Source organism: Chroicocephalus ridibundus, chromosome Z, assembly GCF_963924245.1.
Source record: "Chroicocephalus ridibundus chromosome Z, bChrRid1.1, whole genome shotgun sequence".
Lineage (NCBI taxonomy): Eukaryota > Metazoa > Chordata > Aves > Charadriiformes > Laridae > Chroicocephalus > Chroicocephalus ridibundus.
The window spans coordinates 60,644,351-60,664,762 of NC_086316.1; the positions used below are offsets into that span (position 1 = coordinate 60,644,351).

At 39.3% G+C, this 20,412-nt stretch overlaps 1 long non-coding RNA gene across 3 annotated transcripts in view; it reads left to right on the forward strand.

Moving 5' to 3' along the window:
* Positions 1-2,425: 2,425 nt before the first annotated feature.
* Positions 2,426-20,412, forward strand: part of LOC134508502 (uncharacterized) — a 20,938-nt gene continuing 2,951 nt past the window's right edge. For 2 of the 3 annotated variants that reach the window (XR_010069073.1, XR_010069071.1), the window contains exons 1-3: positions 2,426-2,518; positions 4,716-4,785; positions 17,491-17,567. This is a non-coding gene — a long non-coding RNA (uncharacterized LOC134508502). The remainder of the gene's footprint in view (positions 2,519-4,715; positions 4,786-17,490; positions 17,568-20,412) is intronic. The other variant, XR_010069072.1, reaches the window with a different exon arrangement.

Below are 20,412 nucleotides of genomic sequence, written 5' to 3' on the forward strand. Positions count from 1 at the left end.
AGGATTAGGTGTCTAGTCTGTGCTTATTAGGCTTCTTTTCCACTGAAGAGAAACAGACATCTCTGGAGTTCAGTTCATGCTGTGTAAGTTGAGTATCTAAACTGTTTGGATGATTCATCATCTACAAATGACTAAAGTTAGATGAGATGAATCCCACATTGATTGCTTAAAAACAGAAGGTGACAAGCCCCTCCTCCCCCCAACTCAACTCTCTTTTAGTCCTGGAGATGTTTAAAATTTTGTAGTCACTGTATTTCCAACATTGACCATGGGCAAAATTCCTCTACACGTGCAGAGAAACATCTCAGCGCTGACCATAAACAGCATGCCACACCAGTTTAGAAGTCCCAGCAAGGCTTTCTGTCCCTTCATTGTCTTTGGAGTGATTATTTGCTGTTGCTTTCACTCCTTAGAATCTCCTCCTTTTACTCTTAACCAAACTTGCCCTGGATTTAGAAGAACATGGGTCAAGGCACAGTTTTTCCTGCTGGGAAATCATCCTGGTGGGAGCACAGAAGATACTGGGCACGGAAAAAAAATAATTTTCTCCTGTTAGTGCTGCTTCATGTTTGCTGTGATAATTCCATATGACTGAAGCAGAGAGAGAAAGAAGAATGACAGTGCAGCTAAGTGGTTACGTCACCTCCCCGTGGGAAAATATTTGTATGCAAAATGGTAAAACCTCAGCAGATGGATTAGGGAGGGCTCCCATCTCAGAAGGTCCCTGCTTACCTGGTTGTAGGACACCTTCCTTGGCAGAAGAGGTGAAAGCTCGAACCATTGACCTACTGGGTAAAGCAGCAGCAGCAGCAATGCATTTAGGCTTTTAAAGAAAAGCTGTAGCTGTCTAAATCCATTACAGAGTTCAGGCAGGACATCCTGAGTATAAGGAAGCACCTGAAAGTACATAAGAGAAGGCACTGAAAAGCCAAATTTGAGATGGTAGGTATAGTTTTCACACTGGTACTTTCTGCAGGGCCCTGCTTAGATTCTAGTTGGAGAGATGTGATGCCCCAGCAATTGTACCAGCAGCCCAGGCACCCAGTGTGGTTGCTGGGGATTTCTAGGGGTGCTCAGAAGTTAGACTAAACATAGATGTTTATATTTAATTTAAAATATAGTTAAATTACATGCATTAAAAATAAAACTGAAATCAGATCTAAACCACTGATAACCTCTATTAAAGCTTAAATGCTGAGAAAATTTAAGCTTTAATAGAGGTTATTTCAGTATATTAGAAAGATTCTCCTACTAAGAGGCTCAAATAAAGCTACTTGAGGAATTAGTAGAAAAACATTAAATTTTTAAGGTCAGCATGGACTTTATTAAAATAACTATTAGGTATTCAAATCCAGAAATTTATTATTTTTCCTACATTTACTGTGATGCTGATATTAAATTTTGCACTTTTTCAGATGTTTTACTGTACAGATACTTATGTTATCTTTCATGTTTGTTTTAGCTGAGCCAGCAGGTACAGCAGATATCTTTGTGATTTAATTAGCATTACTCATGCAAAATACAGAAATGGATTGAAAGCTGAAAATACAGGGTTGTTTTCTCTTCCAGTCTATGAATAAAAAAATTGGAGAAGGCAACACAGACAAAACCCTAATGGTGAGGATCAGATTTCCAAAGATATTTTGGTGCCTGGAGATGGATACAGATGACCAGTGGGAGTTTCAAAATCTCTCCTATGGATTAAATTTCTAATTCCTATTGACTTCAGGGGACATGAGGCACTAGCCCCTATAGGCACTTCTGATAATCTCACTAGCCATTTATCTGCATGTTAGACATCTAAGTATTAGATCCTGAAAACAGGAGATAATCTCTCAGTTCACTAAATAATGTATCCATTCATTTAGTAATCTGGCTAGCTTTAAATAAGTTTCCTTTTGTCCTGGTTTTATAAGGAAAAAAACGATACCGTATGTTTAAGACAGTTAAATACAATTAATTAAATGAATTTTATGCATTTAAATTGATTTTTAGTTTCCACCTCAATGCATTTTGATACAAACCCTAAATAAAATCATCATTTAGAAAAGTCTTTAACCATTTTCTGAGATAATATGAATGTAAAACATAAGCATCTGAACAAATTACAACAATTCTCGCACTCTCACTGTATAAATTTATATGATAAAGAAGATACTGAAATGTATCAAATATACATTGCAAATATGGTTGCAAATCAGTTAGTGCTAATTATTATGCCAGTCAGTGAGAACAAAGTTAATTGCCGAGTACAAATGCAAAGCAAAAATAAAATCAGCTCTTTAAATCAAGGTTTCCTTCTCACCGTTTTTAATCCTGATTAAAATTGGAAGCTTAAATTACCATATGCAGCTAAAGACTAACAAGGATCTGTAAGATACAACCCTGTGAAATACAGTCACAATCTCTTAAATCTGTTCTTTCCAGAATCACAAGAAATGTTGCACCTTGTTCTCCTGTTTCTTGACCCGGATCTATGAAGATTTCTGTGCCTTAATCAACGCAAACATAACATAAGGTAAGTGACCTGTTCTCTGAGTTTATGGTTACCCTCAGCTCTGTTGCCAGCGTATCACAGGTAACACTTGCCAGCAATAACCCATAATATTCAGAGCTTTTTCATCCCTTCCCAAGAAACAGATGGGCCTTTGGAATGCTTGAGTTTAATTCCTTGATTTTCAGAACCCTTCACACATTCCTCTGTGTCTCTGTCAAGTAAAATGAAACACTCTGCTGTTACAAAAGGGAAGAACACAGCCCAAATCTTGTACCATCAAGTTGAAAAGGGCATATACATGATGCAGCTTGTATGTATTAACCCTATGGTCTGCAAATGCTTTGCTTAAAATGTGCAGGGGATGAAGTAGATCAAATCATAATGCAGAATAATTGATGAAAAATAGCATCCTCTTCTTTTCACTGACACTTGGGCCAAAACATTTAATCTCTTTGTTTTCTGAATCTTGCTGCATCTTGCTGAGAAAGCTGGGAGGGGCAGGACTGGGCAGGGAGCTAAATTTTCTTATTGAGTGCATAAATAACGAGGTTTGTGTGCATAACTTTTTTGCACCACTTGGAAAATTGCTTCTCACTGCATTTCTTTGAGGCTGGAAGAATAACCTTTATACCTCTAACGGTTATAAAAGGCCTAAAGTAAACATTTAATGGAATGGAAACAATAATGTGACATCATTCCAGTAAATGCAGCTTTGCTGTGCAGCTTGTTTTACAATAATGGTGTTACTTAGTCATTTATTGGTCTTGCAAGCAGCTGTAAGGAAAGGAAAACAAACAAACAAACAAAAAAACCCAAACAGGTGCACTTCGTGGAACTGCCTTGTCTGAGAGTTGAGAAATATTCTCAATTTTACTATACAAATATATAGCTGAATTTTACAGGGTTTGTTTGGCTTGATCTCCTCCATACAAACTTTGGTTTCATATATAAATGTATAAGTGTTTATTTACCCCAAACCATTTCATTGGCTGACCCTGGCATTTGCTAATTAGTTTTATTTAATTATGAAGCCCTTGATCAGCCCCCTTTGCCCTCTAACAATCCCTATTCCTTCTGCACAGGGGAGCCTGTGGGCCACACACAGGCTCTTTTGACCACCTCTCTGTGTTAACAAAAGAGCAAGAGGGACTTCAAACCTGTCCCCACTGGCCACTGTATCCATGGCCAGCAAAGAGCTGCTAGATTCTTGGCACCTTCCGTTAATTGTCATTTTAATTTGATGTTGCATCACCCTGCAAGTGGAGGCAGGAGAGCCCAGGGAGGCCTAGCCAAATTCCTGAGAGCCTGAAATATCTGAAGAAAGGGAGGGAGGACCAACTCTGTCCTGCACACAAACACAGGGCATAGCAAAGCTTAAGCTGCAAATCCCCTTCACTGCCCAGCAGCCCTCAGCACAATGAAAATAAAGTCCTCCTCTCCTAGGAAGAGCTGTTCATGCATTGACAACCTTTCCCAAGGCTTCTTGCAAGCAAGTTTGTACACCCGTGGCCAGCCACTGTGCTCAGGTGGGACTTAGTCCACATCACCGTAGCAGTGCTGGGATGTGAAATGAGCCGTCCTCCTGGGCTTCCCGGTGGGCTCTTGGGGGCTCTCTGCTTCAAGAACTAGTGTTACTGTCGATATGCTGGTGCTATATGTGCTGAGGGAAGATCTTCCCTCGCTCAGCTCCCAGGCACTGGCTGTGCAATGTGGCATAAATGGAACATAATGGTTTCTCACTCATTTTAAGATAAGAGAGCTACAACTCAAATTTTCTCTCCCTTGTCTTGCTGGAGAGCTTATATGTTAAGAGCACTTGTATAAAGTTGCTGGAATACAAAATATGTATTATTTATTATTTTCATGCTTGCAACAGTTTGACAGAATACAAGAGGAGATGACATTTGAAGGGAATATAGGAAATAGAAGAGGTACATTAAAAGATCATGAGGAACACTTTGTCAGCTAGTTCCTGCCTGTACCCTCCCTTGATTAGATGAAATGCATGTGTACATTTGTTCCATACCAGAAATAAATGATGGTGATACATAAAAGGTTTTATAAGTACAGCTTGGAGATAAATGAACTCAGAGGTGGAAATGTGAGCAATGATATAAAGTATGTGCCTCACTGTCACCTGTTTTGTGTCTTCCACATGTGTTTCATAAAATTATTTTATTGAAATATTTTGAAAATATTTTGACAATATCTGTTTCAGAATTTCTTATGCCTCCACCTGCCTAGCACAAGACGTTAAGGAGTGCAAGTTCAGGCAAAAGGGGAATCAGGTCAGTGTCTTACCTCGCTCATAAAAGCTTCCTACCACAGAATAAATGTCTTAAGACTTTTTATGGTTACAAGCTAGTATTATACCCCTTTGGAAAGAATTTGAAAGAGCGGAAGCACCTGCTGCAGATCACTAAGAAAACTTCTTTTAAAAGCATGGGATTCTTCATCTGTTCCATTTTGGGGATCCCAAAGCAGCTAGGTGTCTTCGGGTGAGGGCTCCTTGCAAAAGGAGGGAAAAAAAGAAATCACTTTGTTAAAGCTGGAGAGGTGGAGGTAACAGCAGGCAGGCTCCTGGGGACAGATCCTTCCATGGAGTAAATTGCTGTAGCTTTCCTGGAGTTATGACAATTTAGACCAGCAAAGAGCTCCCCTTTGAGCTCTATACTTGTCCTTTTGGGAATTATACTAGACCGTTTCAACACATATATTGGAGGAGATGTACAATCTTTGCTTCTATTTATAAAGTGTAAAAAGAGGCAATCTCTTCAAATTGTGGGAGTTTATCTTGAAGTTTATATGATATTCTTTCATAAATTGCTGTTGTAGCAAGAGATTGAAGCCATTTATCAGCAGGTATTGGAGATGTTACAATGATGCATTATGATACATTTAGCTACCAATATTTAGCTATCAATATGATACATTTATCATCAATATCTAGCCAATACTACCAATGATTTAGCAGGAGAAGTTAGATGAAAATACTCTGATGTATCATTAGGGAGACAGAGTGTCTGGAATGAGAGAGTCCAGTATCATTTATATTTCTTGTGTTACTGTGTCCCAAAATTGCATCACTGCAGACCAGGGGGATTTTTTAGTGTGTCTTCCCTTTACAAGTAGATGGTTTTGCGTCCCTTACACAGAAGTCTGCACAGCTCTGAGTCCTCAAATTACAAACATACAGGTGACAGATTTTGGCACAGATGTTTGCAGATGATGAAATTCACAATCTAACTTAAAAAAAATGGTATTTGTGCGTAAACAACCTATTTTATTACGGCTCAACTGCTTGTGCTACTAACCATAGTCACATAAAAGGAGCTAAATGCTGCAGGTTTGCATTCTGAGCGTTTTGTTTGTTTTTACCAAACAATTTGCAAAAATATTAATGACCATAAACACAAGTTAGTAAAGAAATTAGCACCCCAAATCCTGAGTATAAAGCACAGTGAGACTGCAGCAGGTTACATTGCAGTTGGTCCAGCTGAGGCTCACTGAAGACAGTAAGAATATTCTTCATGTTAATGCTTGACCCTAATAGTCATTCAGAATACAGACATGCAACAAGATCACACATCACCATGAGTCCCAGAATAGCAACTCCAAAATAGTTTTTTCTATAACATAATTTCAATTAATGATGCTGAGAAGAGAAAGTGTTTTCACAAAGTTTATTCAGAGTCCTCCAAAATCCCGGCTAAGTCCCAAAGTCTCTGAGTGCCTCACTTTCATTACATGCAGCTTTATTAATGAACAGTATATTGACAGTGACTTTCTGTGGTCATGAAAGCTATTCAAACACACCAGTCTCAAAAAGCCTGTGAAAATCTCAGAATGACCTGACAAAACTAGCTGAATAAGCAACATGAAAGTTGATGAAATAAAACATAAAAGTATAAGGAGGAAGCATCCTTGTATGTAGCTCAGTGAAGTTCTAAACTCGAAAATGGCTGTGCTTGACAAAAGCAGGCAAGGTGTTTGGATGTATCTGAAATTGGATGATAATAAGGCAGAAAATAAAATGTCATTGTATTTTATGGCATTATAAATACTTTACCTCCTCTGGAATACTGTGCTCAGTTCTGCTCACTGAATCTAAAAGGGATGTTTGCAGAATTAGGCTACGTCTCTACTGCACCAGGCAAAAGAGCAGAAGACAGCCCAGAGTACTCCCAGTCAAGCTCCACATATCCGTGTTGTTCTATCCATGATGTTAAAAGGACAACTCATATGCAAACAGCCCAGCTATGAAGTCGGAACCTGGGGTACTGAGGACTGGATCGGGGACCACAGTAGATGGTTTTTCTGCCCAGGATCAGCCAGGTAATACCACTGGTGCTGGGATGTGTGGCAGTGGGCCAGCCTGAGCCCTCTGTGTTCAACACACTGAAGGTAGGATGGACTGCAGCTGAACCTCACTATGCACCCTTACCAAAGTCCAATCTTACATCCAAACAATGGAAAGGTGAAGTAAGTTGGACTTGTGCTCAAGGTTGGACATGGGATCAACATGCAGTACTGGAATGGCCCTGGGAGACCTGGAGAATGAAAATCATTAGAAGGGAATGGAGATAGTTACAGGCATGGAAAAACTCATATGTGGACAAAGGCTCGAGGCATTTGGAATTCTTTTCTATGAAAAAGGACACCAATTATAGAGGATGTGATAAAAATGCTTAAAATAAATAGCCTGTAGAAGACACTTTCCTTTCTGTCTTACCATACAAGAGCTACATGACAGTGAAACGAGAAGACGGCAGATTCAAAATTGTGAAAGGTTTTGTTTCACCTTGTAATTAGCTAAACAGTCAAAGTCACTGGTTACCAGTGAAAGCAAGAACAGCAGTATTCAGAGGAAGAGGTGGCCTCTGCCATGGAAAACATGCTATCTGTTAATGCCAAGCGTTTCAGAAGAGACATAAAGGTTGAGACTAGAGGATTAAACCATTATCCAGATACCAAGATTTAATCCATGAATAACTTTGATGTGAGACACATGAGCCCACATCTTCCTCCTGTTCAAACTACCTTCTGAAGGAAATGCCACTATGGAGACGGCACCCTGGCCTAGACTAATGTTCATGATGATAATAATCATAGTGCTTGTCTCCTAGTTTAAAATGACGTTTGTTTAAAACATTGGAAAGGAGTGGTAGTTTACTGCTAATTTAGAAACAGAGGACAAATTGTGGTAGCTGAACATTATCAGTCCTGAAGAAAAGTGACTACAAGGAGGTTTAATCATGATTTATTATGTGTACTTGCTGAGTACCAGTATTTAGTGCAACACCAGTTCACTGTAGAGACTAGAGGTCCAATCCTTTAAATCTTTATTCAAGCAAAGAAGGTCTTTGTGCCACCAGGGACTGATCCAACAGATGAACATTATCAAATCAGGCCAAAAAGCCTCACATAACATTTTGTGTTGACCTGACACTCAGTAGAGGAACATTTTGATGAAATGGCAAAGATTATTCTTCTCATGCTGAGTTAAAAATTCCAGGAATCAGAAACTTAGCAAGAAGGATGCAATAGAAGCCAGAAAGTATACTCCAGTAGCATGCTGTGGCTTCCCTGCACTTGCATCCTGGGCTCTCATTAAAAGAAAGCACAGGGAACAGTGGTGACGTGGATTTGTGATACAGTCAGGGTGCGAACCCACGACAAGTCCTCAGGTCTCCAGCTTAGACAGCACCATCATCTTTCCATTGATGATCAAACCTCAGATACTAAATGGATGCTTTCAGACTTGGAGGAGGCTGTGAGCCAAGATGAAGGTCACCATCCATGTGGTGTTATCAGAGCAAAATGAATTCAGTTTGATATTCTCTCACAATAGCCTTGTTTTTGAGTTAAGAAAAGGACTGACATTACTTTAAGACAACTTCTGATCTGATTAAATTGGTTTTAGTGTAATTGGAAAAGCACTAATGAAAAGGAAGAGGCAAAAAAGAACAACAGATCCTTAGAGAGATGCATGCTAGCATTTAGTTAGAAAAATTTAAATCAGTAATGAACAATTCATGTTTGCTGCACACATCTCTAAAAGAGACATTAAAACATCACACTCTACAGTCTGAATTCTTTTCTATAACAAGGCAAATTAAAATCATGTCTGCATCCTGTTTTTTAAAGTAGTATTAACCCAAATACTTACAGAGACGTATGTGTTATTTGGGATTTTTCTAACAGACAGTTTTCTACCATTTTCTGTATTCTCAAAATACAAAAAATACTTGGATAAATTCGGTCATGGAGAGTAGGTGTACCATCCTAGAGCACAGCTGTATCCCTACGTTCTCCTTTTCTCACAAAGTAGGATAACCATTTGTGTGAACTGTGACATCTGAACCAACTAAATACCATTGATACAGATGGACTTTAGGCAGCTTTAAATCTGTGTGGTGTAAAATTCATGACTTTCCACTTTTAAGATCTTCTTCCCCTTTGCCTTAGTCCAGAAGAGGATACACATTCAATTTTAGTAAAATAATCTTTTGCTACATCTACAGGGACCATTTCTGATATAGAATTAAATTGTGGTGCAGGCAGAATCTTTATTACATTTACATGACCCCATAAAGATAACTTTAATAGTTCCCCATAGAGCAAAACCCTCCTTAATTTTGTTAATTATTTTCCCCCGGTTATGCTTAGCTATGTCTTCTAATTCAGTATTGATCTTGATACTGAGGTCTGTCAAATACTTAGTAATCTACTTAAATCCCCATTGGGGGAAAAAGGTTTTGAGGGACAGATCCTAGACAGAGCTGGTGCTTTAGAGTTGCACCAATAATTCTAACCAGAAATCCTTATTTTCTGCCTGTCATTTACACTGGTAAATGAATGTGTATTATGTTACAGAAATAAAGAAGAATTGAGCATGATTTCTGTCCAGAGCTTCTAAAATTGCTTCTTATGAATTGAGTCCTATTGAGTCTATAACTGGTGATAGAGGTGATAGACTCCACAGCCCCACAAAAGAGGGACTCATGATGGAGGAGCCTATCCCACCTTATCTGACTTGGCTGGCCCTCAGTGAACACCAATCCATAGCAAAAGAGAAACTGAACATTTTGTATAACTGATGAACTGAACTGATGATTTTGTCTCATGTCTGGAATTCCCAGATGTACCTAAGGCAGCTTTTTTAACTGCATGAGGAGTGCATTTTCAAAGCGAATTTTCTATTTGTCACCACATTGCAGGGTGATGGTGGTGGAGTGCAGGGAGTGGATTCCCTTGGGATTATACAACGCCAGAAGATGCACTCCAATTGCTAATGAGCATTCAGTCCACATGAGTCCAGGATGTTCCCATCCCTAAGACCCATTTAGTGTGGAAGTACGTTCTTCATATCTATTCTCACTTCACTGTTAATGTAAATGTATCTTTAGAGATAAATGGTGCCATGAGGTATTCTTGGTGTTTGTTTGATAATTAGATTAAGTAGCTCTAATTAATCTCTATGTTTACATCAAAATCCAAGGTTGTTCTGCCATTCACTCTTCTATCCACCCACCCATTCTATCCATGGTGTCTCCATGTGCACAGCAGGAAATATCCGAAAGCGAGATACAAACTTATCCAGTTCTTTAAACTGAGCTTTTGATATTCTGATCTGCAAATCATAGAATCATAGAATCATAGAATCATAGAATCATAGGGTTGGAAGGGACCTCTGGAGATCATCTAGTCCAACCCCCCTGCCAGAGCAGGGTCACCTAGAGCAGGTTACACAGGAACATGTCCAGGTGGGTTTTGAATGTCTCCAGAGATGGAGACTCCACCACCTCTCTGGGCAGCCTGTTCCAGTGCTCTGCCACCCTCAGGGTAAAGAAGTTCCTCCTCATGTTTAGGTGGAACTTCCTATGTTCCAGTTTGTGCCCATTGCCTCTTGTCCTGTCCCCGGGCACCACTGAAAAGAGCCTCGCCCCATCGTCCTGACACCCACCCTTTAAGTATTTATAAGCGTTGATAAGGTCACCCCTCAGACGTCTTTTTTCCAGACTGAAGAGACCCAAATCCCTCAGCCTTTCCTCATAAGAGAGGTGTTCCAGTCCCCTAATCATCCTCGTAGCCCTCCGCTGCACCCTTTCCAGCAGTTCCCTGTCCCTCTTGAACCGGGGAGCCCAGAACTGGACACAGTACTCCAGGTGCGGTCTCACCAAGGCAGAGTAGAGGGGGAGGATGACCTCCCTTGACCTGCTGGCCACGCTCCTCTTGATGCACCCCAGGATGCCATTGGCCTTCTTGGCCACAAGGGCACATTGCTGACTCATGGTCATCCTGTTGTCCACCAGGACTCCCAGGTCTCTTTCCACAGAGCTGCTCTCCAGCAGGTCAGCACCCAACCTGTACTGGTGCATGGGGTTGTTCCTCCCCAGGTGCAGCACCCTACACTTGCCCTTGTTGAACTTCATAAGGTTTCTCTCTGCCCAGATCTCCAACCTGTCCAGGTCTCTCTGTATGGCGGCACAGCCTTCCGGTGTGTCAGCCACCCCACCCAGCTTGGTGTCATCAGCAAACTTGCTGAGGGTGCACTCTATCCCCTCATCCAGGTCATTGATGAATATGTTGAACAGGACTGGACCCAGTACTGACCCCTGGGGAACACCACTCGTCACTGGTCTCCAACTAGACTCTGTGCCCCTAATCACAACCCTCTGAGCTCTATCTTTCAACCAGTTTTCTATCCACCCCACTGTCCATTCATCTAACCCACACTTCCTAAGCTTCCCTATGAGGATGCTGTGGGAGACCGTGTCAAACGCCTTGCTTAAGTCAAGGTAGACCACATCTACCGCCCTCCCCTCGTCTATCCATCTAGTCATGCCATATGTCAATTACATAATGATGTAAGTTAGAGCATGATGATGCTATGACCAAAAAAAAGTAAGTTGTTTGGCAATACATTATCAACTAAATCAGAGGTTTAAACAGGAGATGTAGATTCCTGTTTGTTTCTCATACTGTGTGCACTGGTGTATAAGCATTTCAGACACACTCCTGAGCACTCCGTGCTCCCAGGAACAGTGTAAATGTTCCCACTGCTATTGCCACCTTCTGGCAATGGCATGCCAACCCTTGGCTTACCTACTGCAGTCCTGTTGGTATCCCCTTCACCCACTGATTCTAATTTAAAGCTCTCTTGATCAGTCCCACTGGTTTATGCCCAAAGATGTGTTTCCCCCATTAGGACAGGTGGATCCTGTGAGGCCCCATTCCTGTCATGCCATACCAATCTAGGATGCTTTTTGCAGGTCTTTAATCCTACAATTCAATGAGCCATTTTCTCTCATGTACCCATACACTTTTTAAACCTGTAACATCAGTAATACGGAAACTGTATTCATATGATCCTTACCTACTTTAGACCAGTCCTTCCTCACACATGAGACAACATACCAGCTTGGCACTATTTGTAATAAATTACCTATATTGTGTTAATCTATTTCCTGTTTTGTACAAACTGCCCAGACAGAAATCTCTTCATATGCTTAAAGCTGGAATATTTGTGATTTTCAAAGTATGGATGGGTTGAGTTGGAAGTAAAAATTCATCTACCAGCTAGAAGCAGAGCAGAATTAAATATAGGATTGGTATTTCCTACACAGATTCAATTTTGCTATTTATTTTTCAGCTTCCCTTGAATGAGTACATCTAGTACCAAAGGAAAGGAAAAAAAATGGAGCAATGTCCTGGAAGCAATAGCTTAGGCTAGTCTATCTGTTTCTTAACTCACACGGAGCAAGTATTTGGAAGAAACAGATATCATAGACTGTAAATTACTGAGGAGGTGGGAATAGAGGATCTCAAGAGGACGAGGCAAGTGATTAACTTATATTTTACATTAAACAACAATATGACCTTGGCATCAGCAAGTATGAAAAACTATGGCTACTTCTAATTCCTTTCTGTATTATGAATACTATCATTTTTAAATGAAGACAGTGAAAAAGCTATTAGAAACTCTTTCTAAGTGACAAAAATTTGCTATGTCTGGTAAAGAAATTACTATGTGCACGGTTTTACGTTGGAGGTTAGGCAACCAAACATTTGTGTAAGGCAAGTAAAGCCTTGGGAGGGTAAGTTTACATAAAGCAGTTGTAATGGAGCACAAGTCTGGAGCAAAAATGCCATAACTGCAAGACCACCCACAGACATTGATAAGATTCCACACCCTGTGTTTATGCCTTATGAAAGTCCTGTTAAAATCAAATATATGCTTGACTGTACTGAAACCTCAGTAAATATCACTTCCCACCAGAAAGTCCTCCTTCTTTCTCTCTGTTCAGAAAAATGGAAATTTTACACATGAGAACTACAGAGCAGGTCACTTTGTCTATACAGTAAAAGAATCAAATTTTGCAGTTTCTGTAAAGAGAGTGAATCTACATGCACAACAATGTAGAAAATATTGTCAAGAGAAATCTAAACATTTCTTTTTACAGGAAGTAAAGGATTTTCACCATTTCTGTTTGCTGTAAATCATTACCTCTGCATGCATGCACATCTTGCCCTTGCATTCTGAACAATTCAGGAAGAAATTTTTGTCCATAATTGCACACCAGTGCAGCACTTTTCCCCTTACCTGAATTATGTGAGCAAACAGCTTCTAGCAGCTCTTTTCTCCTCCTCATTCAAGACAGCAGCTATTGAAATCAAGAAAAGTAGCAGCAGCTGAAACTTTAAATTTAGCAAGCGAGTCATTACTTAAACAAAAAATGAGCTTCCCACACTTGAACTCTACCACTGGATCAACCACCATCCACTTGAGCATATGTACCTACAGAAATCAGAGAGAAGACCCATGTGAATGGACTTATGCATGTGTTTAATCAGGGTCGAAACATCACAGAATTGTGTTTTTCCAGAGTTGTGTATAACTATGAGTATCACAAAAGCCCTCTTTCTCATTGATATTTATATTTTTAGGAAAATGTGATGAACTTCATTAGTAACATGATGTAGAGCATTACTGCAGATCTTTTTAAAGCAAAGGCAAGCCTAGATGAGAATCCTCTAATTAATTCCTTCCACCGCTCCATTGCGACAGACTGGCCATACAGCAGATCTCCTATTCCCAAACTGCTGCCCTTGTGATGTTTTTCATGGAGAGCCATCAGAAAACACTGGCTGATTATTCCACAAAGTGCTGTCTTTGATGCAATTTTACCTGGCATTGGACAATGAATTCCTGTTTTCTAATGCATCTCTGCAGCCAATTTGGCTTAGCTGCATTGAACACAATGTTGTTTCATTTGTAAAAATAGGGTAACAACATTTACTTACAACATGTACTTACCTTCCCTGCAACTTAAATTACACTTATTCAGAGAAATGATCCAGAGCGTAGCTAATTCTGTTTTCAAAAAACTGGAATGATGATAGGATGCTATTATAATCTTCAAGTGTGTAAAAGAAGCAGTGTCAAAGGACATCACTAAGCAGCATCTGCAAAGTTCTACAGAGACTGTTTAGGTTGTTTGTTTTTTTTTGTCCCATGGAAATCTGCTGTGATTTTATTGTGTATCAGTATTTGGCAGTATTTTTTCCATATACCACTTGAAACCTCAAAAAATGGCCATGGGAATGATAGTATACGTGTTTTGATCCGAAGTCTTGCTCAGGAAAGTTTATTTGTGCAGTCCTTTGTATGAGGAAAGCTTGGAGACATAGGGGTGCTATTGGAGGAAGGAACACAAGGTGTGTGCAGACAGACAGACTTCTCCCAAAGGATGGCACATCTGTCCAGGCAGATGGGGAGGTTTTGGACTTACGCTACTTACTCATTTCATGGTTTCTAACACAGGAAGATCTACAGAGCTAGTTATACCATCACCTCCAAGAACCCTTTTTTTGGGTTATTGGTATTCTAGGCAACAGGATGAAATCACGGTCAAGGAAATCAGGCAAAAAACAGTCACGTATTTCTCTGCTATCTTGCATTTTATGTCTACAGATGTTTTTATGATCATCACTGTCCCGGCTTCAGCTGGGAAAGAGTTAACTTGATTGCTGTGAAAGGAATGGCAATAATGCATATTGTTTAAATTCTTGCTAAGCATGCTTATTCTTTTCAAGGACTCTTTTCAGCTTCCCATAGATGCTGAGGAGGAGCATAGACAGAATAATGGAATGACCAATGGAATATTCCGTAACATAGATGCCATGCTCAGTATATAAATGGGGGTTGGCTGGGGGAGGGAAATCCATAGCACTGTTCAGGAAGGTACGAATTCTCCAGGTGGTGAAAGTGACTTGTATCATTATTATTATTGTAACTATTGTTGTTATTATTGTTATTTTCCTTTTCTGCTATTGTTTCTATTAAACTATCTTTATCTCAACCCACGAGGTTTTTTCCCTTCCCTTTCCCCTCCATTTCTCCCTCTTCTCCCTGCCCTACTGGGGGAAGGGGGAGAACTGCGCAAGTGGCTGCATGGTCCTGGCTACCAGCTGGGGTTACACCATGACAATCACACCTGGTTGTAATCAAGGCAATTTACAGCAGCTCTTTCCAGTTTGTGGACTCTCTCAGTAACTTTTCCATTTCTATATAAATGTCACACTTTTCATTGGTACTGTATACACAAACCAGACTCCCTAAAAAGGACTTGGTATAATGAAATCCAGACATACGAGCAAATATAATCATGCTACTGTGCCCATAATGAAATACAAAATGATGACCTTTTTGCTTTTGCTGTCATCAAAAGCTGACAGGCTGTTAGACTTCTTTAAGCTCAAAGGCGTAACTCACCTGTTCAGCAATATTCAGGAATTTAGCACAATATTTACATTTCTCTGTTAATAAATATTTTGGCAATTTCTTCCTAAAATTTCTTGAAAGGCATCTAAAACTTGAGTAATTGAAATATGTGTTTGGGGGAAAAGCAATACCAAAGTAACTAGCTTAGATTATTCCAGACATGACATTTTGGGAGGAGTGTTTCAGCAGCTGTTGGAGTCAATGCCTCACCTTCAGCTTGGTTTCCCCTAGAGATTAATGCCAACATGTGAACATGAAGACTGCTCCCCTTTATTTTCACTAAGTCCCCAGGTATTTGATGCAGTTGAAAACCTAAACTGAAACATGACCATTCAAATGGGAAACGGGATTAATAGTTTAGCAGAGTCTTGAGATATAAATATGTGAAAAGTCAAAGTTTTAGAAGCTGTCCATCTTTTTTCCCCTGTTCTGCACAGCCTGTAAGTCCAGTTCCACTGAGTAAAAACATACACATCCTTGAGTGCGTGGCATTTGAAAACAGTGCAAGAATAGAGGCAATAATGTCTTTCCCAAGCATCAGGAAGTAATGGTCTGACTCATTTTCCTACTGGGACAAATGACAGAGACTTCACTGAATTCAGCAGGTGCAGGTAAAGGGTTTGGCTTGTTTGCTGGTTCACATGGGCCTTGGTGGCCTGGTTCTGAACCTACCCAAGATGACATGGAGAGGTTGATCTTCACTGAAACTCACAGCAAAACTTCCCTGTCTTCTATCTGTTCTGACCTCTGTTCGAGAGTAGTCTCACTGATTTTTCTAGAGTTACATCAAAGTAAGGGAAAACCAGAGTTGGATTATTCATACCCGAAATAATGCCTGATAAGCAAATGACACTTAAGATGCATAAGTGATGCATTCAAGTGTCTTCTTGAAAGTGGAGAAATACTTTTGGACAGTTTATATGCAGGCGAAAGCGAAGCAGTTGCATGGATTTAGTGATGTGCCACATTAGCTAGTGAATAATGCTGTTCCCCAGCTTTCAGAAACCAGGGATGCTTCACTTTTTAGGTACAATAATATGGTGCCAAAGTACATTTTTGAAGGATATATTTCCATTCAATGTCTGTCACATTTTATGCAGTGTGAAATCTGTGTAAACAATTGATATTCTCTATTGCTTACTCTATCTCTTCATGTTAGTACACTGCACATTCTGGATACAAAAGAGACTTTATCCAGGAATTATGTACAGATCCCAGCAGTAGTTAAACCAGCTGTATAGTGAATAACCATCATTTTATAACTTTGTTTATAGACAGTAAGTTTTATTACATCTACCTATATATTTTTTTATCTTTTAAATAAAATTGCAGTTACTTTAAAGTAAAAAAAAATGAAACTGGTAAATATTAAAGTTTCATTAAAAACTACAGACCCCACTTTATCACAGAAATTCACCAAACTCCCAATTACTATTACAAGTGCTGTTACTAATTTCTACATCTGTACAGATCAAATAATCTGGACATTGAACATCAGGAAGATTATGAATAAAAAAGAAGCTCAAGCAAATAAAAGACCCAAGGACAAGAATAATCCTAATAAATAGTAGATGTGAGCTTTTGTTAGAATGTCAGATTCTTGTAAAATATGCTGGGGAATTTTACTGAAAAATGTCAAGAAAGATGCATGTTTCCTACTCATGAAATCATACAGAACATTAAGAAAAAGTTTTAAAATATACTTGTTGGAGTCTTTATAAAGATGGATATCGTTATGTTAAAGAACAATGAGTGTTTATTAGTGACAAGCAGAATTGTATTTAGTTAGCTAGTCTGTTGTTCTTGTGTGGAGAGATTTATTTCTCTTTGTTGGTTGGGTTTTTAATTTTCACTGGTCCCAAAAGCTTGATCCTATTTGTATGGTGGTGACTGAGGTTATTGTAACAGGTTTCTACTTATTGTAAGTAGGAGCTGAGCTGGAACTGAAAGTGTGCTCACTGATTGATTGCCTGTCTGCAGGCAGTGGACAGAATCTGTGTTTCTTTTCAAGTTCAGAAAGATTCACAAAACAAATCTAAAAGGTCTAATTTTTCCAATTAACACTGTAGAAGAAGGGTCTGCTTTTACTGAATTAATTAAAATACTATAATGGTACAGTTTTAAACTAAGTAATTTAAAGTTAATGTCAAATTCTGATCTTGGTTTTATTGGTGCAAATCTAAAAGCATTTCATTTATGTCCACAGAGTTGCTTTATTTGGAGAAGGTGAGCTCACAAGCAGAATCATAAGAGCTAAAGGCGAAACAAATACATCATTGGAAGGTACAGTATAAATCATACCTTTAATTCTAAATACTATATTCCACATCAGAATAACTGAAAACAGTATTTCTTTTTTCTTTTAATTACTTCTGCTGTGTCTAACTGTAGCATGCATTGTTCTAAATAGCAATTTTGCACACACCATGGACCTAATTCTAATACCACAGATACCTAAAATGGGAGTGCAAAACCAGGCTCTGAATGTGTGGAATTCAGCATATCCAAAACAAAGATAAAACAAAAAACCCTACAAAATCTCCAGCCTAAGCTTTAGTCTTACTTTAACATAAAAAATCCTATTAAACAAAACTTGACATTAACTGCTCTTTGTTTTTATTAGATACAGTGGGTTTAATTCAGCCTGATGTGGAAATGCAGCTAGGTATCTCTTTAAGGGGAAAGGAATTCAGTACATGACAGCAATTCATAGAATTCTATTAAATAGATATAAGAAAAATTGGATATAGGAAAAAATACTGCTAAAGAAATCATGGGGAAAAATCTGTATTAAAAAAACTGCATAATGACTGTGCATGAGAACAAAATATTTACTCAGTTTCAAATCTGGCTTTGTTTTTAACTTGGGATCAATTGCTTGAAATAATTTCCCTTTTACACATGTCACAGATAAAATTTTACATTTAAATAAAAGAAGGGGAAAAAAAACGATAGTGTAACTGAACCTAAGGATATTATAGGTGATATTTAAGAATATAACCTAACCTCTAAGCTTAGTGAAAATTCCAGCTTTGGTGGAACTGTTGATAGCCCAGGTTTCATGCTAGACCAGTGATTTCTGTATTCAAGTCAAAATCCTCCATAATATTTTGCAGCCTTTGACTTAACAATCCTGAACAAGGCTAGTCGGATTTCCGGATTTTTTTACTTAAAACAGTAAAAAACCTGAAACATTAAAGTATTGGCTTGATGCTTCTCTGTATGAGGCCAGCCTTGAATGTATAGAATGCATTCCAATATTGTACTAAACCAGTTCTGAACAACTGAAGAAGGCTGCCATTTTTGTTGCTCTGTAATAAAAAAACCTGTTTTGTTATGCAGTCTGCTTAAGTAGTTTTTATGCTGGCTATTGTATTGGGATAGTAAGCCTCTAAAGGAGGCGAAGTCTGCTTTTACATGCAAGTGCATAGCTCCTATTGAAGCCAAGTCAGCCCCTGAGATCAATATTGGTGTAAAACTGCTGATTCTTAACAATGGGATGGATTAGTGGCAAAGTAATCCAAGGATTACACGGACCCAGCAATTGAAAGCAGTCCTCAAGAAAGGACATGGTTAGAAGTGGGTCATCTTCAGGAAGATGTTTGTACAGAAGAAAAAAGAAAAGTACAAAAAAGGAGGAAAGCAACATTCTACATCAAGAGGGATTTTAGCTTTTAAAATTATTTTTTAAAACACTATGAAATCTGTTCTACTATCATTATTTGACTTAATATTGTGCCTAAAAGCCCCTGGCATAAAGACCCCTATTGTGCTCAGTACTGTACAAGTATAGACCCTCTTGGGTGGCCTCTGACCCAAAGTGCAGAGTACTAGGGTATGACACAGGACAACTCCACACAGATGGAGACAAGGAAATGTAGGGAGTCAAGAAGACTGACTGGCATCTTTCTCAGCTGGAAGGGGCTGGCATGTCAGACTCCTAAACACTGCCCATTTTTCCTGATGGGAGAGAAACACTGAGGGGATCAGGGAGAGTTGGAGAAGGCTTTGGAGATGACTGGGGCACACAGGGAAGTGCAGGAGAGCACAGAGATCCTTCCTTTAAAATCTAAGAAGTGACTAATGAAAACTGGCACCACTGGCTATTCAGGGAAATATCTATGTCTCAGTGCAAAGATGAGAGCTAAGATAACAATAGGGCATTAAAGGACCTTGAGGATGAAGGAATAGCTCAGGTTCATTATAAGAAGGAAAAGGCAGTCAGGGCACAGCTGAAAGAGCAGAAGTGAGGGGAAAGTTACAGCAACCTTCTAAGTGACCTAAAGAATAAAAAGCATCCAAGCAGCTTGAGAAGATTAAGTCACATTTTAGAAGCGTTTCCCTCCCACCCTCATCCCCTTTTGGTCAGTTTTACTCCTGACCAATCAATAATGCTGAAGGAGCTGACACAGGAATGAATTAAGCCAGAAGGTTTATTCATTGCCCCCCTTGCAAGGTGCTCAGGGGTTGGCGTAACATCCTCTTTCCAGCTCTTAAAGAAAAGAAGCAGTACCAAAACCCATCAACCTTTTTCTCTGGAAGTCTCCCTGTGCAATTACTATAAGGCACGTCTTTGTATATTAGCTGCCCGTCACACTATTAAGACAAGAAGAAAACTTTTGAGTGGTGTCAGCTCAAAGCAAATATGCACTGGTATTTTAGAAAAGATGAGAAAAACTAGTGTGCAGGTATATACATGTGGAGAGTGTATGGGTCTGGGTGTACACAGGTGGCAGGCAACAATGGCTTGACCCCAGTGCCTATAGACCTGTTTCACAATACCTGGTCTACCTGTATATGAACAGTCCAATGGAGCTAGAACATTGACAGAAAGAGAAGATGGAGTGTTCTTCTTGTAACCAGCATCTCCACTACTGTAGCAGTAAGTCAGAGGTCCACAGAGGACCTCTTGCATGTTGTTTCTACTCCTCGGGGCTTTTTACAGGAGGGAGGCACAAACATTTAGAGAAAACAAACCCAATAACGGTGATGAAGAATACCTGATCAACCATTTCACCTGTTAGGAGAAATTTCCAGATAAAAATTACCTTGAGACTAAAAGACTACTTTAGCCTTGTATTAACTTCCAATTCTCTCACTTACTACATATTAAATACCTGCTTGGAAA